The sequence below is a fragment of the Canis lupus genome, chromosome 15 (genome assembly GCF_048164855.1).
Source record: "Canis lupus baileyi chromosome 15, mCanLup2.hap1, whole genome shotgun sequence".
NCBI classification, from domain to species: Eukaryota; Metazoa; Chordata; class Mammalia; order Carnivora; family Canidae; genus Canis; species Canis lupus.
Window position 1 is genome coordinate 44,345,783 of NC_132852.1, and position 26,246 is coordinate 44,372,028.

At 45.6% G+C, this 26,246-nt stretch overlaps 1 protein-coding gene, 1 long non-coding RNA gene and 1 pseudogene across 4 annotated transcripts in view; 1 reads left to right on the forward strand and 2 right to left on the reverse strand.

Moving 5' to 3' along the window:
• The window catches only part of DPP6 (dipeptidyl peptidase like 6), an 826,229-nt gene that overhangs the window by 651,817 nt on the left and 148,166 nt on the right, over positions 1 to 26,246 (reverse strand). The window lies entirely within an intron of this gene.
• LOC140605002 (uncharacterized) lies at positions 936 to 14,535 on the reverse strand. Its single transcript, XR_012007802.1, has 2 exons — positions 13,511 to 14,535; positions 936 to 11,369 (listed from the first exon to the last, which is right to left on the reverse strand). It is a non-coding gene; the product is annotated as an uncharacterized lncRNA (long non-coding RNA).
• On the forward strand, positions 23,903 to 25,661 carry LOC140605366 (rRNA-processing protein FCF1 homolog pseudogene; annotated as a pseudogene).

A 26,246-nucleotide genomic window follows, 5' to 3' on the forward strand; every position in this document is an offset into this window, starting at 1 on the left:
GGCGTGATCAGGTCCTGGGATGGAGTCCCACATCGGGCTCCCCGCAGGGAGCCTGCTTCTCCATCTGCCTCTGTCTCTCATGAATAAATAATACCTTTTTTCTTAAAGATATTATTTATTTATTCATGAGAGACACAGTGAGAGAGGCAGAGACACAGGCAGAGGGAGAAGCAGGCTCCATGCAAGGGAGCCTGACATGGGACTTGATCCTGGTCTCCAGGATCAAGGCCCTGGGCTGAAGGGGGCACTAAACCGCTGAGCCACCAGGGCTGCCCAATATCTTTTAAAAATGAGTATTTTCAGCCCTCATAAGGAGTGGGGGGGTTCCACAGGCTTTGGGGTAGAGGCCAGCGATGCAGACCTCCTGCACCAGGAGAGCCGTGCACGGAGCCCTTGGCTCCAGGAGGCTCCCTGGAGTAAACCCCCAAGCATTTCAGGTCTTCCACTCAGTAAGGAAGAACCCCACAGTTCACATGAGACTCCACATAAAGGGGCTGGGGACCCAACAAGCTAGGAATGGGGACAGAGCTGGTATCCTCTCTCTACATGTTTTTATCTAGTTAGCAAATCATGGCATATCCAACTTCAAACCGGGCAGTTTCAGCAAAGAGGCCCAGTTACCACGCCAACAGGGAGGCGATCCAGAAGGATCTTAAATCACCTAAGCTGCACGTTAACATCCTTAACATCAAACATTATTTTCGAAGGAAAAACATAAAAGGCAGAGGTCTCGATAAATTTTATTTAAAAGGCTGCTCAGAAAGATTTTTACACTGTTTCCTCTGCATTTAAAAATCATGATAAATCTACCGTGTAAAAATGAGATCCCGAAATTATTTCTTCCTGGGGGCGGGGTGTGGGGTGTGAGAAGTTGTTGTTTTTCCAGACTTGCTCTGACAGGGTCCCCTTGGGTCTCATCACACAATTTCTCTCTGTTTCTTTTCTAGTCCGTGGTGCATCCCCCACCAGGCGGCAAGGGAGTCTCCGAGGCCGTCTCAGCGCCGATGCTGGAGCGTGCACCCCAGCAGGCAGGGACTCCAGGGAGGCTGCCTCCCCACCCATCCGTGTCACAAGCACAGAAGACCCCAGCGTGAGACCACGCTGAAGAATAAGCCCCGACTCACTGCTGAGATCCTCATTCCCCCACTTTCCCCGCCCTGACCACCTGCAATCCGCATCCAGGGCACGTCCTTTATGGCCACAGACTGTGGCCCTATTTCTGTTCACCTTCTAAACAAGTCTGTCATTACTTAATCCAATGCTTTGGTTTGTTCTGCTCTTTCCTTGTCCCGTATTTCTTGATTTCCAATCAAAGCCAGTCTTCCTCTTTGCATAGGGGAGTGAGCTTCGATGTCCTCACTGCAGCACATGACACTCTGGGGGGCCCAAGCACTTCCAGGCTGGAGGACATGTTATTTTACTATAAATTATTTTATTTCATCTCACCTACATACTGAATTTTTTTCAAAGTTGTGTATGCACAGAAGTTCCATTATCTGGACTTAAGATAGGGAAGGAACATAAGAATCAGCTGGCATAGCAGGGGGAGTGAGTTGCTCAGGGCAAGTTACTCAGGGCAAGTTGGCCACTCCAACACGTGCATCTCTTGGTTTGCTTGTCTTTTGCAAGAAATACAGGGACCTGCTCAGGGCCACACTCTTAATTCTAGGATGTCCTAGAACTAGTAGTAGGTCCCTGGTTCCTGGGTCTTGACCCTCCACTCAAGGCCTAGCTTGTGCCCTTTCAGCTCCCTGTGACATGCCAGCCGAACCCAAGGAGCCTGAAGAAAGGAAGTGATGCACGAGGGCTGGTGGCAGCTGACAGGCACTCATCAGCCTCTCACGTACCAGTGCTGCTTCAGAACGGCCCCCGATGGTCAGGAGCCTGCCCCCACACACCATACCCTGTCCTCTGAACATGCACGCCGCCCCACACGCTGGGGGCATCCCCCTCTTCCCACTGAAACCAACAGTATTTGCCATGAACATTACTGTATTTCTTTCAGAACTCATCTTCACTTTTTAAAAATTACAAATAGAGAATTATATTCATATGCAGAATATAAAACGCACTCATGGTTTAATATGTTAACGTTTGGTTGCATTTATAATAATACATATTTTTGATTAAAACTTTATTAAATCATTGAGGCCAAATATCCACCACGACCTGAATCCCTTCTCCCTCCCCCAGTAGCCTACAGCTTGGGGTTTGTGTGCATCTTTTTATTTCAGGGTTTTACTCTTTACATGTCAGCATCAATAAGCAATAACTATACGTATGACTCAAATTTGTGCTAGATGGGGGCACCTGGGTGGCTCCGTGGTTGAGCATCTGGCTTCGGATCAGGGTGTGATCCAGGGGTCCTGGGATCGAGTCCGGCATTGGGCTCTTGCAGGGAGCCTGCTTCTCCTTCTGCCTGTGTCTCTGCCTCTCTCTCTCTCTCTGTCTCTCATGAATAAATAAATAAAATCTTTAAAAAATTTGAGCTAGATGTATCATACCACCTACGTAATTTTTATCATACTGCCAAGGGATGTCTTGAGATTTATTAACCAAAATACCTAGATCATTCATTTAATGGCTGTATAGTTTTCCATGTTTTAAATGCATTACTGTGACATAGCATTCCTTTATTTACAATCATTTAGTTGTTTTGTTTCCTGTTATTACAGATAATATTTCCACTCATTAATTCTTACTTGGGCATGACAGTTTCGTCTAGGGAACGTATCCCAGGAAGAACTGCTGGGTGTAATATACAAACAACTTCAACTCTGGAGTTACTTGCAAATTGCTTTCAAGGGTAATTGTACAAGTTTCTCCTACCTGTAATAGTGTATGTGAATGCCTCTTTGTCCATATTATCAAAATTTTAGATGCCTTAAGTTTTTTTCATTTGAAGTGCACAGCTCAGTGGTTTCTGATATACTCAGAGCTATGCATCCATCAGACAACCAATCTTAGGATGCCTCCATTACCCCAAAAGGAAACCCAGCACCCGTTAGCTGTCTTTCCCGCCTCCATCCCTTCCAGCTCTAGGCACTATTAGTCGATTTTCTGTCCTTAAATTTGCCTGTTCTGGATAGTTCATATAAATGGAACCACACGATATGCGGGCCTTGTGACTGGCTTCCTTCAAAAATAAGGTTTTGAATATCCATCCACACTCTAGTGTGCATTCGGTACTTCATTTCTTTGCTTTGTTTTTTAACTTTAATTTCAGTATAAATAGCACACAGTGTTATATTGGTTTCAGGTATACGATATAATGATTCATCAACTCTATATATTGCTCAGTGCTCATCATGTAAGTGTACTCTTAATCCCCTTCACCTGTTTCACCTCCCCTCTGATGACCACCAGTGTGTGCTCTATAGTTAATAGTCTGTTTCTGGGTTTGTCTCTCTCTTTTTCTCTCCCCCCCCCCTTTGCTCATTTGTTTTGTTTCTTAACTCATATGAGTGAAATCATATGATATTTGTCTTTCTCTGACTTATTTCACTTAGAATAATGCTCTCTAGCTCCATCCATGTTGCAAATGACAACATTTCATTCTTTTTATGGCTAATATTCCATTGAGAGACAGAGACAGAGAGAGAGACAGAGACAGAGAGACAGAGAATGAATATATCTTCCTTATCCATTCATCTTCTGATGTACACTTGGGCTGCTTCCATAATTTGGCTATTTTCAGTAATGCTGCAATAAATATAAGGGTGCATGTATCCTTTCAAATTAGTGTTTTCATACTCTTTGGCTAAACACCCAATAGTGGGGTTACTGGATGATTGTGTAGTTCTCTTTTTGACTCTTTTAAGAACATCCATACTGTTTTCCACAGTAGCTGCACCAGTTTGCATTCCCACCAACAGTGTATTCCTTTTCCTCCACATTCTCACCAACACTTATTGTTTCTTGTGTTTTTTATTTTAGCCATTCTGACAGATGTGAGGTGGCAACTCATTGTAGTTTTGATTTGCCTTTCCCTGATGAGTAGTGATGTTGAGCATCTTCTCATTGTCTGCTGGCCATCTGGATGGCTTCTTTGGAGAAATGGCTTCTGCCCATTTTTAACAGGACTATTTATCTTTTTGGTGTTGAGTTGTTTCAGCTCTTTATATATTTTGGATACTAACCCTTTATCAGATACGTCATTTGCAATATCCTCTCTCATTCTGCAGGTTTTCTTTTACTTTTGTTTATTGTTTCCTTCACTGTGCAAGAGCTTTTTATTTTGATGTAGTCCCAGTAGTTTATTTTTGCTTTTGTATCCCTTGCCTCAAGAGACATATGTAGAAAAATGTTGCTATGGCTGATGTCAGAGAAATTACTCCCAGTGCTCTCTTGTAGGATTTTTAGGTTTTCAGGTCTCACATTTAGGTCTTTCAGCCATTTGGAATTTATTTTTGTATATGGTGTAAGAAAGTGGTCCAATTTCATTCTTTTCAGTGTAGCTGTCCAGTTTTCCCTACATCATTTATTCAAGAGACTGTCTTTTTCCCATTGCATATTCTTGTCTCTTTTGTCTATGATTAATTGACCATATAATTGTGGGTTTATTTCTGGGCTTTCTATCCTGTTCCATTAATGTATGTGCCTATTTTTGTGCTAGTACCATACTGTTTTGAACACTACAGTTAAGTAATATAATCTGAAACTGGACTTGTGGTTATATCCACCTTTGTTTTTCTTTCAGATACCTTAAAATTTTTTAAATATAATATACACTTTGTTATCTTTATTTCCATTTTTCTGGCTACCAGTGAGACTGGACTCTTATTAAGTTAACTGGCCATTCTTGTTTCCAAATCTGAAACCTTTCCTAGTTTCTTATAAGGTTATTATTTAGTGATTACTACAGATTTTATATATTCTAGAGATTAATTCTAAATCAATTCTATGTACAGCTATATTTTCATCTGGTCTGTGGTTTGCTCTTTCACTCTCTTATCTTCTATCACGTGGAAAAATATTCATTTTTCCCCTTTATGATATATACCTTTTATATATTGCTTTAAAAATCTTTCCATGACCAATTCTTTTTTAAAAGACTTTAATTATTCATGAGAGATACAGAGAGAGGCAGAGACATAGACAGAGGGAGAAGCAGGCTCCCTGAAGGGAGCCCCATGTGGGACTCAATCCCAGGACCCAGGGAACAGTCTGAGTCAAAGGCAGACGCTCAACCACTGAACCACCCAAGCGTCCCCCCATGGCCCAATTCTATAAAAACATTATATATTCTCCTAACATTAAAAAAAACTCTAGTCTTTAATCCCTCAGGACTGTTTTTTTTTTTTTTTTTTTAGTATAGAATGAGGAAGGAAACTAATTTTATTTTTTATATATCAATAAACAATTTATATTTATGAAATAATATTTTTCCCATCGATTTTTGACAACACTTCTCTCTTAAACCAATAACTCATTCATTGTTGGCCTTTTACACCTCTCTTTTCCCAGTTTTCCTAGAGCGTTAAATGGGAGCTATAAATTCTGTTTCACGGGTGGCTATAAGGATTAAGTGAATTTATGTTTGAAAATTGTTTAAAATAGAACCTGGCACATAGTAGGAATGACATAACGTGCACTGTTGTGGCCACTTCTGTTTCATCCCCTGGTGGATATGTCTAGCCCCACACCTCTCTGGGCACAGTGATCAAAAACACTAAGGACCTAGAGTAAGCCTTGGCATCGAGGAAGACAGAAATTTCTTCTTGATTGTCATGGTTTGTCTTTGACTCATGCTTCCATGCTATTTGTCCTCAACTTACTTTATTCATGAACTAATGTGCATAAATTAACTATTCACGCAATACAGATCATTAAAAAATATTACCCTCATTCTCCCTGCCCTACTTCCCCGAGGGTTACCACGGGTGGCTGTTAGGTTTATGCATCCCCAGGTCTCTACCTATGCATTTTTATCCAATTATAGGCACACATACACACCTCTCTTTCCCTAGATAATCCCTATTTTTCTGAGACTTACTTTTTAAAAAAATCAACATTTTTATTAAGACAACTGACTTATGAAAAATTGGTATAGAACTGACATTTTTTAAAAATAATAACATCTGGGCTGCCTGGATGGCTCAGCGGTTTAGCACCACCTTCGGCACAAGGAGTGATCCTGGAGACCCGGGATCGCATCCCAAGTCGGGCTCCTTGCGTGGAGCCTACTTCTCCCTCTGCCTGTGTCTCTGCCTCTCTCTTTCTCTCTGTGTCTCTCATGAATAAATAAATAAAATCTTAAAAAATAATAATAATAACATTTTTTAGTTAGTTAAATAAGAGTAGTTGGTTGGTTAAATAAGAGTAGATGGTTTTCCTATCCATGAACACCAGTTTCTCCTTAGGATCCTTATCTAACTCCAGGAACTAGATCTAATGAATGCTGGGGAATTTGCAGCCAAAACTAAAGGTCTTATTTCCAAAAAGTGCCTTTACATATTAGAACCTTCACTGAAATCCACCCAGTTATTCGTGGCAATTTGCATTGAGCACCTATTTTGTGCAAAGAGAAATATGATACAGTCTTCACCCTTGAGATTCTCACAGGCTGGCGGGCATGGCTGGTACTAAAGCAAACAAATGACTGCACAAAACAAAGGTGTTATTATAGAATAGCCGAGAGATCATGGACAGTAGAGAAAGCGGAGGCTCTGAAAATACTTTCTTTCAGGCACAGATTTAGGAGAGAAGGAGGCAGGCCAGTAGTTCATCAAAGAACGGCCATTCTGGTCAGAGGGAAGAGGGCAAAGAAGGGCAGAGGGCAGGAGACCATGGAAGATCAGAGAACAAGGCAAAGAGCCTGGATCACTGAAGAGCAGTGCCATGTGGTCCTGTGAGTGGAGCAGGGCCCTGGCTGGGGGAAACATGTTCATCACACTTAGCAATTCCACATCTGAACTCTTCCTTTTAGGGACCTGAGAGATGGCAGAGGAGTAGCTTAGTCTGTGAAGCTGAGCGCAGCCACACTGAGGTGTCTAATCTGCAGCTGTGAGCCCATAATGATGACAAGCTAGAGGCAGGAGGCTCAAGGGGAAGCCAATGTATGCTCCCCCAGCCACTCACAGCCATCAGGCCTCTCTGTTACTGGCAGGGCCCATGAGCAAGCGGCCCCCAGAGCTCCTGTCCCGGCCTGGAGTCTCCAGGAGAAGAGCAGTCGTGTACTGTGCAGATGGGAGTCAGAGCTGGGATGATTTCCACCAGGTGTGGTTCTCCATCTGCACCGATTGGCCCACCCGGAACCAAATCCACACCCCTGAGCACCTGAGCATGGCACCTGGACAAGTCCCCTAAGTAAGGAAGTGCAGCTTATAGGCCATTCGTACCCACATCAGACTCAGTACAGCCCAGCAGCCCTTGGTACACAGTGAAAAACAACAACACTATACTGGCAAGCAACAGCCCAGGGATAGCCAACCATCTCCGGGCAGGCAGCTTCCTGCCCTCTTCCCATGCTTCCTGCCATGCTGGGAGGGTGATACTGTGGACAACGACCTGGTGGACCCAGGAACGTGGGCCTGCAAGGAGGGCAGACCCCCACACTACAAGTGCACAGTCAGAGAGCTTTCCAGGACTTAATGGAATCAAATCCTGCATATTCCTCAGAATTATTCCCTTAGGTGTGAGTAAAGCCCAGGAGGTTTCTGTTGAGCACTCCTCGGCATGCTGTCAGCATGGTCGGAACCGTCAGGCCTCTGTTTACTGTGACATAAACAAACACCATCGAGAAGCTTCTGATTCTTCACAGACGAGCCCTCTCAAGAAAATCTTGAAAATGATGTGCAGAACTGCAGGGGCCTTCGGAGGATGTGAGGCTGATGCAAGCCCTTCTGTCTGGCCAGTTCTCCCCCGCCTAATCATTCTTGTCTCTGGCCCAGGAATACTGCCTCCTAGGCTGAGCTTTTCCTCTTCAAGCCTCACTGCACAGGTGCTAAACCTAGAAGCAGAATCCGCTCAGTACACTCTGCCCTCTGCTGTCCACACTTACCTAGTACAGAACCCTCTTTCTGCTCCATCCGCATGCACGGCAGGCTGTGGATGGAAACTGAGCTACGGAGGGGATATTTGCTGGCTTCAGGCTGCTGATCTTTCTGTGTTCAAGAGACTGAAATTTTCAGATGAATGTCACTTGCTGGAGTTTCCCTGGCAATGCTGAGGGATGTTAAGGAAAGAAGGAAACCCCGCCCATTCCTCCAACACTCTTGTTTGTTAAGGAGAGGTACACACTCATCCACAAGACATTGCAGAACAGAGTTCGTGTGAAGGCTTGGCACAAAACAGGGACACACACAAGATCAGGGCCAATAAGGTGATAAAAATGTTTTTGTGGAAAAAAAAAAAAAAACTACCTGATACTTGGGATTTGCTCCAAGGTAACAGTGGCAGTAAAATGGATGAGGTGGGATTGATTACGTGTTGGCAAGTCCAAAGCTGGGTAATGAGTATAACGAGTTTATTAAATAATTCCCTCCACTTTGATGTATGTTTGGAGGTTTCTGTAAACTTGTTCTCTCGTTTTAGTCTACTGAATGCTGAGGAGCTGGAGAAAAGGGTAAAGGTGTGATCTTCCGAGGTGGGAGCCAGGGGACGGGAAGACACGTGGGTTCCAGGTTCTCATCATGCTTCTGCTTCTTGCAACTAGGAGGTTTTGGGAAGGTCACTTAATCTCTCTGAGATAATTCAATATTTTCCATATTTGAAAAATGAGAATAATAAAACTTACACCACGGGATTATTACGGGGATAAAACAAGATTGGATTAAAGCGCCTGGCACACAGCAGGCAAATGGCAAACGTTTCCTCTCTCCTTTTTCCAGCGAGCCCCAGACAAATGTCAACAGTCAGTGAATACAACCAGTACAACTAACTCCCCTGTGAGGGATCACCCTTGTACAGCCTGAGTGACACGATTAGTTCACTCTTTTTCAGCCTCTCAAACTGAAATTTGTCACAAGATCATTGAGTCGGTATCAGCAAAATATAACATGCATGCACATGTAAGATAAGCTATTATTTTATACTATGTTATTCTTGACTGCCTTTAGATCAGAACATTCCTATTCTATGTCATGTATATATCTGAAGCCTGCATTTTATCACAAAGGATGGTTTAAAAGCATTAAGAATATCTACCGCTAATTCTATGATATTTTCTTTATATACTATAGTTCATTAGCCAAATTTCAAGAGATTGGTCCATGGATAACACACTTCATTAGACATGGTGTGAATGAACACTACAAATATGATTTCTCACATTCTCAATTAACCAAAATATTTGAATAATGCCCTATGATGCTGATTTTAATTTTCTGGCAATAGAGGGCCATTCTGGTTTAAAATGGGTTTTAATAAAGAGAACCGCCTTGGTTATTTTCTGTAAGAATTCTACATGACCGTAGTGTGTTATTCAAGAAAAGCAAATCCGAGGAGAAGCAAATGCAGAAGTCAAAGGGAAATTTGGAAGCAAGTGCATCAAATCTAAGACCTCCACTTAGTAGCATGTCATGTAAGTGAGCACATAAAACACCTGAAAGTTTTCAGGTCTTCTTTGTAAATTAACAGACACATCACAACTGTCCAGTCCTGTGAATAAATGTATTCATGTGCTCATTTTATAAAAGGGGAAATGTGAGCTGAAGCTCTAAGATTTCCCTTCATGTTATTAATTTGTGGCAAAGCCAGGATGTGACCTGCCCAAGAGGCTCTGCTGCACATCACCATACCCTGCCAATCTGTGCAGAGTGTGACACACCACAACAGGGACCGCCAGTCCCCAGCATGGGATTTGGGGGAGGGAGGGGTTTTCCTTCTTTTCTTACTGCTTCCTCTGAATTCCTGGTGTCTGCTTAGTTGAACTGCTATCCGAATCTATAGGTGCCTCAGATTCGAGAAAGATTTCTTTTTACGTCCTCCATATAACCAGACATTTTGCAAAGCTACATTTCTACAAGAAAGAAAACACCTCTTTAAGGAGAAACAGAGTAAACATTGACTTACTATTCCATCTATCCCTGTCAAACACGGGAATGTTTATTCATTATGAAACACGGCATCATTAAAAGAGAATTATGATCAGTGGTCTGTGACAACCCCGTATTCCAAAGAAGTATCAAGATACGAATGAATAATGGGCCAAATGCTTACATAAATATCATTCTCACATTTTCAAAATGTGCTTTCTTCACAAATTTGGGTCCAGGTATCAACCCTTACAAATTGTCTTAACACCGGAGACCCCGAGCAAGTCGGTCCTCTTCACTTAGTCTTCTGTTTTTAGCTTTATTGCTAACTTAAGATATATCTAAAAAAACAATGATTGAGCATATTTTCAGTGCCGAATATAATCTAGAATTTGATCTTAGGGAACCATCTCTTGGGCACACAGCCCTTGCCCTTCACAATCTTACCATCTGATGTCAGACCCTAGCACGAGGACCACACGGCACAGCGCCTTGCTTCACACGGGACCTGAGATCTTAGGGTTGGCATGTTTGTCGTGGCTGGTCTTTTTGTCTCTCACACAAAAGAGGTATGTGTGTGCCAATCTATGCACACATGTTCACTTGGATGAGTATGTGCATATGCACGTGTAAGTACAGGGGACACCAAAAAAATCTTTGCGATTTGACAATTCCCATTGGTTAATTCCCAACTCCGAGGATGCAAATTAGATGTGAATTAGGTCCCTAGTGGCCAAACTTACTCAGCATCTGACAATCGAGAGACCAGGCTCCCCATGCCCCCTGGACAGAGCCCTCCTCGAGCAACAAGCCCAAGTGTCAATTCTTTCCTTCACTTAAGGGCAGCCTCTTCTCCTGGCCTCACTGCCTGGGTCTGTGTGCTCTGGCCAGGAGCTGCTGCTGTGCACCAGGAGGTCCCTTCCGGTCACTGCAGGAAACTCCTTCACAGGCTCCTCTCTTCCTGATCTCCCGGCCTCACGTTGGGATGTTATGAAGCCCCTTCCTTTTAAAAAAAAAATTTTTTTAAAGATTTTATTTATTTATTCATGAGAGAGAGAGGGAGAGGCAGAGACACAGGCAGAGGGAGAAGCAGACTCCCTGCAGGGAGCCCGACACGGAACTGGATCCCAGGAGCCAAAGGCAGACACCCAGCCGCTGAGCTACCCAGGCGCCCCAGCCCTGTCTTTTCCAGTTGGTGATGTCTCCTTGTTCAGGTCATGGCAACCTAGCCAACATGCGGGCTGTGGCCACCAACCACTGTCAAATGCAAATGCACTGGGTTCTTTTCTGCTTTCATAGCACTTGCCTGTGCAGAGCTGCCTTCTTATTTTAAAAAAGCGGTTTTCCTCTTGGAGTCCGTGACAGCAGCGTCCTCCTGCCTAGGCTTCTGATCTGCGGGATACACACAAACACGCTCTAACATCCTGAGTCTGTCCACAGCCAGCTTCTCCCACTGTACTACCCGTTTCTCCTAGGGGATCTCACTTCCTATAGCTCAAATATCACCAACAGAGTAATGATGCCAAAGCCTAAACTCCATCCCAGGTCCATCAGGCTTCTCTTGTCTCTCCCAGACCTATTAGACCACTCAACCTCCTGTGACAAAATACAATGATTGGTTGGCTTAAATTTGTTCTCGCACAGATCTGGAAGCTAGAAGTGCAAGATCAGGGTACCAGCTTGGTTGGGTTCTGGTGAAGACCCTCTTCCTGGCTTGCAGATGGCCTCCTTCTCAAGCTGTCCTCACATGGCTGAGAGAGAGGGAATGAGACTGAGCAAGCTCTCTGGGGTCTCTTCTTACAAGGACACTAATCTCCTCATGAGGGCCCCACACCCAAGGCCACATCTACCCCTATTACCTCCCAATGGCCCATCTCCAAATGTCATCACATTGGGGGTTAGGGTGACTTCACCACATAAATTTGGCACAATTCAGTCCACAACACTGACCAACCACACAACCATTAGAGATTTCTCATCTAATCTATCATCAAATTCTGTCACTCCTCCTCAGCCTCTTAAATACTTCTCTGGCTTCCCCCTTTCTTCCCAGGGTCACCACAGCCATTTATAAAACCCTGGAAATAGAGCAGCAGAAGTCAGCACCATGTCACAACCAGAGGAAACGCCATTTGGAGTTTGTGTGATCCCACCCGGTTGCCCTTCTGCCCCTCACTTCCGTTAGGAGACACCTGCTGCCATCTTGACAAGAGTGTTGGCCTACCCAGCCCCAAGTTCCTCTCCCAACATTATGCATCTGGCCTCCAGGATGAACTTGAAATGATTTTTTTAAAAAACCTAAAGAAGACATGGACACACATCTGCTTCAAATTGCCAGGACTTTCCAACACCTAGAAAAGATCATCTTGGGCCATGATGCCAAGTGCCAGGACACCCCGCCTGTCACTGAGACTCATCTCTGCCCACTTGGCCCCACAGACACCATTCCTCAGGCCACCCAAGCACCTGAGTGCACTGAGCTCCCTTCCACCCCTGTCCCTTTGAAGGGGCCATTACCTCAGCCTGAAATATCTTTCTCCTTCCCATAGTTATCTGCTATTAATCCGTCAAGAGTCATCATAGGCACTCGTATCTCCCAGGAAACGCTCCCTTGAGACAGAATTAAGTGTCTCTCTTCTTGCTCCTGTAGGGCCCTCTGCATACTCCACCAGTTAATAATAAGACAAGGTGATGTGTTAAATTTGAAGGCAAAGACTGTTTTATTCATGGAGTGCCACATGCTGAACCCCTGCTCTCATAAAGAGATTAATATAGGGGTTTTCAAACACATGACTAATCAATGTATCTTCCTATTACTTGAATACAAACTTCTCATCCTGATCCTGCTGCCTGTGATGCCCAACATGGTAGCCACCAGCCACCTGTGGCCACTTAAATTTAAATGTATAGAGATTAACTACAGTTTAAAATTCCGTGGCCCTTGGGCAGCCCTGGTGGCTCAGCAATTTAGTGCCGCCTTCAGCCCGGGGTGTAATCCTGGAGTCCCAGGATCGAGTCCCCATGTCAGGCTCTCTGCATGGAGCCTGCTTCTCTCTCTGCCTGTGTCTCTGCCTCTCTCTCTCTCTCTCTGTCATGAATAAATAAATAAAATCTTTAAAAAAAGAAAATGCACTTATAAAAAATAAATAAAGTAATATAAAATAAAATTCCGTGGCCTATTCCAAGTGCCCGACAGCCACATGCAGCTATTGCTAGAATGGACAGCACAGACATACAATATTTCCAACAGCACAGAAGGCTCTCTTGGATGGTGCCGCTGTAGACTCTTCCTACGACATACCCAGCACACTTGACTGTCTCTCCCACCAGACTGAGACTCTTGAGCACTTCTGTATCCCATGACATCAGCCCTGCATTGGGCCCCAGGGGATGGCTGGTCAAAGTCTATTATATGCATAAGTAAAATCTCTCCTGCACAGTGTCTGCTGTGTCCCATCTGGCACATGCTGCTCATTTTCTCTGCTGCCACTCCCACCTGACAGAGCCAAACTCCACAGCCTCCCAGGCCTTACCTGAGGACCCCTTTCTCATGAGCTCTCCTGCCCCGCCTTTCATGGTGGTTGTTTCCATCTGAAAGCTGGTGGGTTGTAGGGCCCACATCTCCTTCCATTTGTTCTGTGTGCCCCAGTTCCGAGCAGACCAGCAGAGGGCTCTACTCTGCAGGGACGAGTCCATCTCCTTGCACTGTTGCATGATCCTAAGCAAGTTGGAACCTGGTTACTGTTGATATTTATCCCAGGGATCACAGAAATAGTAAGATGTGCCTTGGAAGAAGATGGAAGTTTCCAACATTTAAAATATGGATGTTCTGGGGATGCCCAGGGCAGGTGGGGTACAGGATCGCTGCCTGTGTGTGAGGCTGAGATCCGGTGCCCACTCAGAAGCTCTCATGCAGGCGGGTCAGAAGAATCTCCAACCCCCGGGCTCCTGCCACCCGGAGCAGAACCTGGTTCTGTTCAGGATCCGCCCTGTCTGATGTGTCTCTGAGGACTTCTGGGGCCCAGTGCTGACAGGTAGGCTACCTATGTCCCCGCTGGCCTGGTCCTAACACTGTGCCCTTTCCTGTCATGCCGCCAATGCTACCTCACTCACAAATATCGGCCTGGAGAGGGTGTAACTGCCTAGGTATGTGTGCACCGCCCGGCCTCAGAGGGCCCAACAGAGGGGTGGGGGGCTTATTTCTCTGTTCTGGGAACACCTGGTTCCAGAGATAGCAGAAGTGATGACTTCGGTTCCAAAAAACACATAAACTGCCTTCGTCGCAGTGGTGCTAGTGGCTTGTGTGTTTCAGACTGTTTTGTGTAAGTAGCTTTGGCAGGTGTCCATCACTCACAACTGGAAGAGGGTGAGCCACCACTAGAGCAATGGTCATGAGGGGAAGAAGAGTAAAAGTCCACAGGCAGGAAGAAACGAGTGCATTCAGGGAGCTGCACACCTTCCACCTGGCTCACCCACCTGGGGAGCTGGCGTGGAGGGAGTGGGCAGCGGAGGCGGCCATGCACAGACACCACAGGATGGCCATCCTGTGCCTTGCCTGGGACGGTGGCAGCGCCAGTCTCAGAGCACCCCCCCCCAAACAGCGCTATCAGCTCCGCAGGGATCCAATCCAAGAGGGGTGCCCTTGAGCGTTGACATGGGTGTCACCCGGGCTGGCGCCAAGCCAAGTCACAGGAGCTTGTGTTGCAGGTGCTAATGTGCAGAACGGAGGAAGGCAAGGCCAATCCTCAAGAAACCAAGTCCCTGGGGCATGTCAGTATCTCAAATTCCCTTCACAATGAATGCAAAGGAAGCTCACAGACTCACAAAGGCAGAGCCATTTCGTGAAGGAAGAAGAGCACAGTCCGGCATTTGGGAGTTTAATGGAATTTCACAGCACAGAGGGAGGAAAAGGCACGTGGCTGTCAACCTGGGGGAATGGCCCCTAGAGCTGGAAGCCCACAGTGAAGCTTTGGATTATTTGTCTTCCTGGAGCTTTTTACTGAAGCCAGATGAGGGCATTTGGGGTGCATTACTTAAAGAGGTTTGCAAAGTGCCTTCTTAGCGCCGTATCAATATGTCCTCATAAAAATACTCCCTAAATGACAAACGTTCCCCCATCCCTTTAAAGGCAATGCCTTATGTTCGTGGCAGACATGAAACAAAAATCTGATTTCCCCAAAATGGAACTCGGGCGTCCAGCTGATGGTATTCGTGCCAGTTGCTCGGCCCCGCCTCTCACATCACGTTTCCTCACTGTGTCCAGCCCTGGGCTGAGCCCCTTCGCCAGGTTAGAGCAGCTCGTGGGCTCTCCCTTCTGCAACTCCCCTTTGCACATGCTCTCGGGTTCTTCCCTTATCTTGTCAACCCTGTGGCTCCATCTCCCGGTCCTGGAGCCTCCCCTGGGCTGTCTGACGTGATTGCCGCTCGCCCTCTCCTCTGGCAGCCTTTCAAACCAACCTTGTCCAGGGCCTGGACGGGTAATCTTCTGCAGCCGCCCTGGCCACCAGCCTCCGAGGCGGCTCCACCTCTGGTCAGGACGCATCCGCTGAGAGATTCTTTACTGTCTGGGCCACTGGGTGTGATCCGGAGATGGCTCCAAGCCCTTGGGTTTATTTTCCTACTATATGGCTGATTTAGCTCATCTTGGGTCTGCAGACAAGTGACACCCATGTCTATGCTGACGCTCTCTGCCTCTTCTGACTCGGGAGTCTGCAAATTGCTTCCCACGTGCTAACCCTGCCCGTTGACCTCGTGAATGAAGCATTGCTGGAACACAGCCACACCTGTTCATTGTCCACAGCTGCCCTTGTGCCACCCCCACAGGGTGCGGTGCATGTGACAGACTGTCACCCGCAAAGCTGAAACTGTTCATGATCTGGCTCTTCCAGACAAGTCTGCCAGTGTCTGGACCGGACCAGTGATCTGAAAGTCACCTTTACCTACAGCTCTACTAGTTCTGATGATTTTCTATTTCACATAGCAGAGAGGTGCTGACATTTTATAAATTATTAAAGAAACGTGTATCTTCCACCAGGTCACGACGTTCTGCCCACATTCCAAACACGTATGCGTGCTCTATTTCAAACACAAGGGGTTCCAAAGGGAATATGACAGGCCCTTGCAATTGAAGGTCTCTAACCCAGTGACAAGACCAGACGTATGCAGAAATTACTTTGGTGAGGACACTTCATGTACAATTCCTACTACACGGAGCAAAGAGGATGGAACCGCTGAGCTATCCTATCCCCAATCTCCAAAACTCACCCTGCAGGGAACTCGGCACCTGTGCTGGCCATCCATCAGCAGGGAAGGGTGATAGTCAGCCATCAGCGAGGAAGGGTGACTAGGAGTTTTCCAGCCGTGGAAAGGAAGAGGGACAGGAAACAACCATGCACACCAAGGTGTGGAGGCCAGACAGCACGAGATGCTGGAGGAAAAGCCAGGAGTTCAGGTGGCTGAGGTGCAGGGCCCATGGAATGAGGCTTCGGATGGAGCAGCTGCCCCGAGAGGTGCCATGCCACAAGCCAGGCCACAAACACGGATCTTGAGTCCCAGCCGACAGCTGAAATCTTGGGAAAGCATCTTGGGAAAGCAAACCTGTGGCAGGAAACGTCCCCCGAGGTGTACACTTACTCATTTGACAGACCAGACAAGAAGTGTGGCAAGGCAGTGCTGCTTTTAATGTCTCGTGACATTTTACATTTCTTTCTTTCCCAGATAAACTCTTCCCTTTTATTTATCGTCCCCAAACACGAATTTTATCCACTGCCTGGGAAGAAACTGGAAACCCCGAGGGAGATCTGGCTGTTGCTTTTTGAAAGGACACATCTTAAAAATAACCTCATTTCTTTTAAATTGGTCACAGCATGAAATGAGGTGTCTGGGAAGAGGACAATGAATAATGTAGAAATGCCAGCGACTTTGGGGGTGCCCTTTGAGGAGGCTGTTTCTGAGTTTTCTCCTTCTTCATGTTTGGCCTTGGGAATGCATCATTTATGTCCTCATTTCCATCCTGGACTGCTTGTTAGGGGAAATCATGAATAAGTAGAATGGCACGCAGAGGCAGACAAGACCAATTCTGAGTCACAGCCTCACAGAGGCACAGGGTTAGATCCTGGAGGTGCTAGGAGTGATCAGGACACGTATTTCTCCTACCCTCCTCTGGCCCCTGAAGGCCCATGCCCCAAGCCTTGTCTTTCAGAAGCTCAGATTCCAGTGGAAAATAAATTAAAAACAGACAATTTTGTTTGAGGTGCAGTAAATGCTCCAAAAACCATGCACAAAAGGTGTCCTAGAAGCCTGTCACAGTGACATCAAACAGATTAAGGGATTAGGGTGGCTTTCAGGAAGAGGGGACAAAAATAGAGGCTCTCTCCCTTAAAAGCTTCCAGCAAAACAGCACAGTAGCTGTCCAGCAGAGGGGAGAGGCAAGAGTGGGTCCCCCCTGGAGGTTCCAGAGGGAGCCCAGGCCTGCTGACACCTTGATTTCAGATTTGGGACCTCCAGGACTGTGAGGTGGTGTGTGTCTACGGGTCTGAGACACCCAGTTTGTAGTGTTTTGTCACAGCAGCTACCGAAAACTAGTACTGTCAGAGATAGGCTGACTTCTTAACCTGGGTGTGATGTCAAGTCACCAGAGGAGTTCACGGGAGCCAGAGAAGGACAGCCCCTCCTCCTGACACATATTCCACCTCCCAAATACAGCCGCTGCCTCAGACTGATGCAATCAAGTGAGAAATCCTGCCATAAACACATCTACTTTAGGTGCTAACATTAGGTGTGGAATTCTTATATTTAAAGCAAATAAGGTGGGCTTTAAGGATTCAGTGTTTCCCAAACTTTTTAGCCATGAATGTTTGTCTGCACAAGCAGAAATTTTTAAAGGACAGGTGGAAGATCTCCATGTGTAGTTTCCCTTGAGGTCTGTGTGAGCAAAGGCCCAATCTTATTTCAAAGGGGCTGTAAAGCTGACAGTTAAATATATATACATATTACTGACGTTAAAAGAATTAGATTAAATTAGATTATTCATAATTGTATTTTTAAGTGAAACTTTATATTCTATCAGTCACCAGATTTTGTTTGAGCTCCATGAATGTGAGAAGAGGCCAGTCCTGGAGCAATGAAGACTAGGAAACATGCCAAGAGCTGATGATTCAGAACAATCAGATGTGCTCAGACTTTTCAATGCTGAGCTAGAATTGTGTCATAAAAGGAAATATGGGCTACCCTCATCCCTAAAAGCTAGGCTGTCAGAACTCCTTTTTCAAAGATGGACATAGATTTTTCCCTTCTCTTTCCAGCCTGGCATCACTGAAGTTTGTATCTTGCCTTTAAGTGAGCTGGGTCAACCAGAGATTTTTCATGTTTTTCCCTATATATCTATCTGTTCTTGAAGCATTTTGATGCATGCCTCCTTGAGAAGGCCCTTCTTTGTGAATGCCAGTGTTTGGAAGGCAACTGACCTTGAGTAACACTGACCCAGACAGTGAAACGGGTACCAGATACGCAACCAGGTCTTCCTGGAACACTCAAGGTTCATCGATTCCTGAACAGTGAGTGGGTGGCAGACTCAGTTGCTCATGCACACATGCCGACACTCCACTGTTTGATGTAGTAGGGTTGACCATCAGGCATTTTACGGTACAAGTTACCTTTCCAGGGTTTTCACTGACCCCATGAGCCAATTCCAGGGTATTTTGATCCTAAAGATCTCTGAGTTTGTAGAAAACTCTCCAAAGACTCCCTGAGTAAAATGCTGACTCTGTTTGTTTCATTTTGGGGAGAGAAGAGTGTGCCACCTGAACTTCAAAACCACTGCAAGTGAGGATACAGCTGATACACTCGGTGGCCAACTGCCTGGTTTTGGGAGCCTGAAGGGACTTCGGAATGTCTTAAATGAAAACATCCACTTCATTACATTGTCGACATAATTGCTAATGGAGAGGTCATTAAAAGTGAGGCATTTATGCTGAAGCTTTTGAGAAACGCTCTGAGGAATGGTTTAAGACCTTTGTTCACAAAATGTTTGTTGTCTTTAAGATAGCTGTAGGCAAATCCATAGCTGGTCATTTCCATTCTGTTTTCTACACTTTTTCACTCTGGCTCCCGAGGCCATGCTTGCCAGGGATTCCTGTTAGGAATTCTGAGGCTGAACTACCTGTTTACATTCTCCCTTGGCCTCCCAGCTGTCTCAGCAGTGATTCTTGCATGACTTCTACTTGGACTTGTTCTGACCACTGTACTGAGCACTCACCATGTATATTTCAAGTTCTTGATCATAAAAGGGCCTCCAAGAGAAGTAATTTTCTCAACAACTCTTTCCTACCTTAATTTCAAGGCAGTGCCTGGCCCTAGAGGAGCTCCACGAGCAATCCCGGTAAGGAGTCTGTGTTCTGTGTTGAGATGACAGCCCTTGGAGTTAATCTAGGGATCAGACTGCACTCCCTCATCAACCACCTTCTTGGGTGGGGGGACTGACTTAGGACATCTTGTTTCACACTCATTTTTCCTCCAGGAATGCCACGTAGGGGTGAAGGAGCACAGAGGGAAATGGTGATTAATTCTGGCACCACTAGCCCATCAGTTCAACTGTCATAACCAGATCACTCAATTAACCCACCTTTCAGGATTACAGGTAAGTGTCAAGTACACAAAATTATGGCTAATATTCAGTGCATATATGATCACAGGGGAGGGGGGAGGGATAATACCATGTTCCCTCCTTCTCCATACCTCTTGCTCCCCTCTGTTTGCCCTAAAGGTATGCCAGCTGCCTGCCCTTCCTTTCCAGAACAATGGCATCTTGCAATAAGGACCTCATACCATTGCAATTATTCATGGCATGCCAGGTGATATTCCAAGTGTTTCTCATGTATTAACTCAAACTTTACAACAAATTGGTGAGGAAGATATGATAACTACTTTGCCTAGTCTTATAAATAAGCTGAAGTCCAAAAGCAGGGAAGTGACTTATGGGGGTTAAACGATGAGTAAATGGTGGATAAAGTCACTACTGAAGCTCCAGCAGTCTGAGTCCAGGAAGGTGCACCTGCCCACCATGCTACCTTGCCTACCATGAAGACGCTGAGGGTGGGGGGCACCCACCAGCCACCAAACAAGAAAATGCAGCTCCTACAGGCAGTGATGAGATGTGAGGTGTGTCCTTGACTGAATTCTACATGTGAAGCTTTTGTAAATGGTTCCATCAGCTCCTTATGCAGCCACACTGGTATCTGCATCTACGGAATAACTGGGCTGTGACTTGAGAAGAGCTCGTGTCATACCAACATACTTTTTCATGTGAACTTATATAAACAAGTACATATTTTAAAGGTGCAGTTGCTTTAAGGAAGGAGCCAAGTTCCACTGGCTCTGTCTCCTGTTCCTCCCCCATCCCCCACCACACCCCTGTGGCTCTCATTAGAAACCCTAGGACTCAGGGAAGGCACAATTGGAAAATGATGTCTCTAAACCAAAGCCTGGGGTCTGGCTTCTATGAGCTAGTCAAGGTGGGCATTAACCGGCTGACACAGCACTCAAGGGACACACTTGATCTTCCTGGCTGAACTCCATCTGCTCCCCATGCTCGCCTGTATCCTGCTTCTGTTTGCCCAGCTGAGCTCTGATGTCTTATCTGGGAGGTTTCCCTCTCTTGACTCCTGCCAAAGACCCAGTGACCTCATTCCTTGTCCTGGGCTATCTGCGTGTCTCCAACAATAAGCGGGTTACTGTGCTCCCACATGAGAGGCTGAGTGTGGAGATACCGGGATCATCCCCGTGCCCCTAAAATCACGAGTCATCTCTGACTCCTCAGACACGCAAAGGGAGGGAAGGTGGACCTGCTGAGTGGAACCCCTGCCTGGGCTGCTTCTCTGGTGAATGTCAGCTCTGTGGGCATCCAAGGCTCACTGAGTCTTCTCAGGTGTGGAGAGCCAGGTGGGGGAATGTGCAGTGGCTTTTCATGTACACCACAGACCCTTCTCTCTCCCTGCACTTGAGCTGGAGGCTGGACTTTGAAACTTTGGTGCATTAATTCATATTCCTATTCCCTAAGTAACGATAGCAGAAAATGGGCTTTTGTGAGTCTCTGGCCGCAAGCGTTCTGAGGCACTTTGACTAATTCAATGCAGTGATCAGAGCTGGCCATGCAACTCTTTATTATCTGTTGCATTATCTTTATCTAATTGCATGCACTTTGGTGTCATCCAACAACTCTAGAACTCTACATGCTTATTAGCATGCCTTTGGGTGAAGGATGTAGCCTTCCTGCAGGTTTCTAATCACCCCTTCAAAGTGTGCCCACAACACAGACCATATGCCAAGGGGACAGCTGGTATGCCTTCCTCAGTGTTGTTAAACAGCTCAGCCCAGTTTGGTGTGGATACAAGAGCACTCACAATGCGTATCTGCATTCCAACCCTGTCTGGAAAGAGAAATGAAAGTTGCAAATCTTCATTTTGCACAATATATTTAGAGAGACTTGACTCAAAGGGTGTCAGTGAAGCCTTGAGTGAGCCACAGGAGGGGCGTGTCACCGGGCCACTGGGTGGGGCACTGGGCGGAACAGACCTGAGTCAGGATTACACAGGGGGTGTGGTCTCCTGTCTTAGCCCTCTCCTAAACGGCAGGTTTAAACTCCTACTGTATTATAGAAATGGGCATCATAGGTAGCTAAAGTCCCAGGCAGTTTCCACCAGATTACAGAATGCAGAAACAGTTTTTCTAGAGCAACAGAGCATTTTGGTCAGGGAACTTTAGTGTTGCTCTAATGACACACAGTTCAAAAATATTCTGATTTGACTCTCTACCTGCTAGGTAGAGAGATGGTCATAGTACCATGGAAAAAGTTGCTGTGGTCTTTTTCTTTCATTTAAATTGATAATTAGATAATACAGATTTCTAATCAAAAACAACTTACCGCATTCTTATATTTATAGAACTATCTTCTTAATGATCCGCATCTTCCCTAATGGGACTGTCTTTGCTACTACTTTTGCTGATAACCACAAAAAAAAATACTCAGTAAAAATAGTCACACATAGAAAATTTGTATTTAACTCATACTTTTTAAAAATTTCAGACAAAATATTACAAATGCTAACTATTGACATTTTAAGCAGGTCCTCCCAAAGTAAATCCTACTGTTTCCCTAAAAACTGTTTTATCTTCTCAGCATAGACTTATGTTGGACCATCAGGAAGAACATGTTCAGAATCAAACAATACATGAAATCCCAAAAAGGAGAGGATTTATTTTCAGACAGTTGTAAGCAGCCGCATACAATGTTCAGGGCACTAATTCTACAATCTTTCAATTTCAAAAGAAATTTTGAGAACTAAAGTTAAAGGAACTTGATTATTCAGACAGAAGCAAAGAGAGACTTTTCAGGTAGGATGCTATTCACTCACTCATTGTTCGACAAATATTCACGGAGAACCATGGATGTACCTACCAGGCCCTGTGCCAGGTGCCTGGATGCATCAGAGAACAAATCAGCCAAAGATCCTTATACTAGTTCAGCCAGTATTCCTATGGGGGTGGGGAGGAGGGACAATAATAAAACAGGCCTAAAAAGAAAATTACTCATACAACACGCTGGAAGGTGAGTTGGGACTATCAGGAGTGATGAGAAGGGTGAACTACAATCTTAAACAGATTGGGCAATGTAGATGTCACTGAGAAAGTAACACTGCAGCAAAGCTTTGAAGGACACCTGGGGAGAACATTCCAGCAGATGGAGGGGCCAGCATGGAGGCCCACAGGGTGAGAAGGGGGAGGCACATCATCGTGGGACCTTTAGTCAATGTAGGAATCCTTGGTTTTACTCCCAGAGACGTGAAGAGCCCTTGCATGCTTCCCAGCACAGCAGGGGCCAGGCAGCCCTCATGTGGGGCAGGGGACAGTAATGGACTTGGCTGGCCAGCCATGAGCTGGATGGGAAATAGGAAGCAGATCTCGGATGATGATGGGAAAACCTTTCCCAGGAGTCCATTAAAGTAAGTAAAATGGTGTAAAAGGAAATGGTAGACACCGAGGGCCAGAAATGACTGCTCTCGTGCTTCAGAGACACTATGATCAACCCCAAGAGCAATAAAAGGCTTTAAGAGCAAGATTGCTTTCTCCTCAGCTATGGCAAAATAAAGACCTGTTGGAGCAGAAGCAGCACAGTGAGAAAGATCATGGGGAGGCAGGGGCAGGGACATCGGGATTCTGTTCAGGTGCTCTCCTTGTACCTGTGCAAACAAAAGCCCTGCTGATTGATATGATCCCGTCAGAGCCACAGGACAGCCAAGAGGAAGCGCAGCAGTGATTGAGTATTCAGTGAGGTCAGCGGCCCAACGAGGAAGCCAGATGCCCCTGCTCATCACAGCCTGCTCCCGTTTCCATGGTAACAGCACCCCGTCTCTCACGATGTCCCCCTCTGCCTTTAAGAGATAACCAGTCATTTGGGGGATGAATTTGAGAGGAACTAAAAATCTAGAAAAAAAGGACGAGAAATCCATGACATGTTTCTACATACAAACCGGAGATTAACTGGTCATAGGCAGGATGCTAATTGGGGAGAAAGAGTACGAGCTAGATGTTTTTGCTGACATTTCCTATTTTTCGGATGAAGACACTCTTTAGTTCCCACAGTGCAATTAACCTCATCCTGAATCCACTAAGAAGGAAGAGCACAGCATACATCAAGGACAGACTCAGGGCTGAGGCTGCTTTCTATACCGGGAACCTTCCAAGTCTCCCCATACGAGCCCTGACTTCTCTGACTTGAAGGGTTTCCCATCAAAGGCCCAGAGCCTTGGCTCAGAGGCTCACCCTTAGCAACAGCCTACAGGCCAACATTGGCTTCTGCCCTGGCTATCTAGGGACCTACCTATCCACCCCTCCTCCTACCCTCCCTGCACCCCCGGCCCCTATGCACCATGAGCCAGTGCAACTGTGTTTCAGGTAACTGGTTCCCTTGCCCCCAAAATAAAGTAAGTGACAGGAGAGGTAGACTCATGCCCTCCAACATCGGATTCCCCCAAAGAAATCTCCAGCTGAAGATCGTTGAGAACTAAGTAGTTGTGAGATACAAGAAGGCAGAGTGAAACTATCTATGCAAGTTTAGCAAGCATTAGCCCTGCCCAAGCTGATGATGAAGCCCAGAAACAATGAAGGGCAACTCATCCACATTAACATTCATCCCTCTGTACTCATCAGCTCCAGTGAGGTTATGCTGTAGTAACATCATCTCAGTGATTTACAAACCAAAGTTTGTATCTTTCCCATTGAACAGCTGCTATCTGAAATATTGTTTGTTTCCATGGCAAAAGGAACAATAACTCCCGTGCTGGCTCTTAAAGCTTCCACTTACAAGTGCTACATGCACTGCCACTCCCGTTTCATTAGCTAAAGTAAAGCACAGGCACACTGCACTCTAAAGGGGCAGAGGAGCACAATCCCTGCAGAGCTGTCCACAGGACCTGGAAGTATCTGCAGAGCTGCATTGGCGACCCCTACGCCTACCTACGTGAGAAGCCAGCCCTCTTCCAACACTTAGCTTGAGTGCCAGTTTGAGAAAACCTAAACCAACGTGACTTCTCTGCTCCACTCCTCCACTTCCCAGCCAGTGGCGTCTCCCATCTATGCTTCCACCAAACCCATCATCCTCATGTAAGCTGTACTTGAGCTTTACTCCTTCTGGGTTGTCACTGTTGTCAGTGTGCGCTGGAGTAGGAGGGTACCCAAGTATAGAGCTCCAAACAAGTGCACTCACTTGAGATTCAGCAGATCACCTGAAGAACACTTCCCTCATGCTTGGCAATAGAGAGCAGACATTTGCAAATGGAAAAAAAAATAGGTTGCTCATGAGAAGGAAGACCTAAGAGCTCATCTGGGAAAGTAGCTAGGTATTCTATAATGTAGCTCAAGTGTCCTAGGAAATTACAGCAATCTCCCTCAGGAAGATTCCTGAGAAGACCTGTAACGGTGGGTGGAGGGGGAAGCCATCCTTGAGGCAAGAACAAAATGAGAAGGAAGGAAGGGGACCTCATGGCTTTGTCTACTGCAGAAATGTGAAGGCAGTTCTGTCTTTCCTCAGGAACTATGGAGATGAGGATCAGTGAGCAGAGGCTACAGGGAAGCACAGGTCAGGAAATGCATCTCCAAAAGAAACAAGAGTGTGGCATGAACAAAGGGAAGTAAAGAAAGCAAGAAAGTCTGCAACTATGAAGCGCATGCTTAGTCTCTGGGATCAGGTGCTTAAAGAGAAGGATAGATCAAAACCCAAAAAGAAAGAAAAGAAAGGTGCCAGTGCAATCTAGGAAAGAGAAATCCCCCAATATCCTTCCTGTTTAATCTTCCAACATAAGACACAGCCTGGCCCACCTTACTACAATCTGGTTGATCCAACTTTATCAACTTTTCCATTGAAGCCAAACCTTATTTAGTACAGTCAATGACAAACTGTCTATATGCCAAGCCCTTATATAACTGCACAGTGACTGAAACTGGGGCAAAAGTATTGACTGGCTCTAAGGACTGCCAAAGATCCAAAATTTGAATAATGCCTATGCATACATAAAATGCTTAGTACATAGAGTAACTCAACACAAGTGTTACATTGTGGCCACAGTTGACCAGGACCTTAAATGAAGGATGTAGAAGATCCCTGGATTCCCATCATGTACATTTCTCTAAACATGTTGAACCAGATAGCTATGCAGCCTCTTGGTTCTAATTCCTAAAAGATAGGGTTCCTCTGCCTTCCTTTACCAATTTTTTTCTGCTACCATTTCATATAGAAACCTGCTACCGGGGATCCCTGGGTGGCGCAGCGGTTTGGTGCCTGCCTTTGGCCCAGGGCGTGATCCTGGAGACCCGGGATCGAATCCCACATCGGGCTCCCGGTGCATGGAGCCTGCTTCTCCCTCTGCCTGTGTCTCTGCCTCTCTCTCTCTCTCTCTCTCTGTGACTATCATAAATAAATAAAAATTAAAAAAAATTAAAAAAAAAAAAAAAAAAAGAAACCTGCTACGGCATATCAATTATTCCTCCTACCCATTTGCTCTGTTACAAGCTGAATATGGTTAAATACACTCACTTTTTTGTTTTGAAATTGATATTTTGTATCATTTTAAATTTTGTTTTTTATATAAATCAGATGATTTCTCACATTAAAAAATGGGAAAAATGTATCTCTAGTAATTGGAGCTGGTTCACCCTGGGGTGGGCTCCCTTGTGGGCTGTGAACACCTGTAACTCTAAAAAAGTGTCACAAAGAGA